Here is a 990-nt window from a genome sequence, read left to right on the forward strand (position 1 = left end):
TGGACCTTACATATTCTTTTATTCATCTTCATCATCGCGACAATGATCATGTGGACCTTGCATATTCTTTTATTCATCTTCATCATCGCGACAATGATCATTTGGACCTTGCATATTCTTCTATTCATCTTCATCATCGCGACAATGATCATTTGGACCTTGCATATTCTTCTATTCATCATCATCATCGCGACAAAGATCATCTAGATATTCTTTTATTCATTTTCATCGCGACAATGATCATTTAGATATTCTTTTATTCATTTTCATCGCGACAATGACCATTTAGATGTTCTTATATTCATTTTCATCACGACAATGACCATTTACATATTCTTTTAATCATTTTTCATCACGACAATGACCATTTAGATGTTCTTTTAATCCTTTTTCATCACGACAATGACCATTTAGATGTTCTTATATTCATTTTCATCACGACAATGACCATTTACATATTCTTTTAATCATTTTTCATCGCGACAATGACCATTTAGATATTCTTTTAATCATTTTTCATCGCGACAATGACCATTTAGATATTCTTTTATTCTTTTTTCATCGCGACAATGACCATTTAGATATTCTTTTATTCTTTTTTCATCGCGACAATGACCATTTAGATATTCTTTTAATCATTTTTCATCGCGACAATGACCATTTAGATATTCTTTTATTCTTTTTTCATCGCGACAATGACCATTTAGATATTCTTTTAATCATTTTTTCATCGCGACAATGACCATTTAGATGTTCTTATATTCATTTTCATCACGACAATGACCATTTACATATTCTTTTAATCATTTTTCATCGCGACAATGACCATTTAGATATTCTTTTAATCATTTTTCATCGCGACAATGACCATTTAGATATTCTTTTATTCTTTTTTCATCGCGACAATGACCATTTAGATATTCTTTTATTCTTTTTTCATCGCGACAATGACCATTTAGATATTCTTTTAATCATTTTTCATCGCGACAA

This window comes from Penaeus vannamei, chromosome 6, assembly GCF_042767895.1.
Source record: "Penaeus vannamei isolate JL-2024 chromosome 6, ASM4276789v1, whole genome shotgun sequence".
Taxonomy (NCBI): Eukaryota; Metazoa; Arthropoda; class Malacostraca; order Decapoda; family Penaeidae; genus Penaeus; species Penaeus vannamei.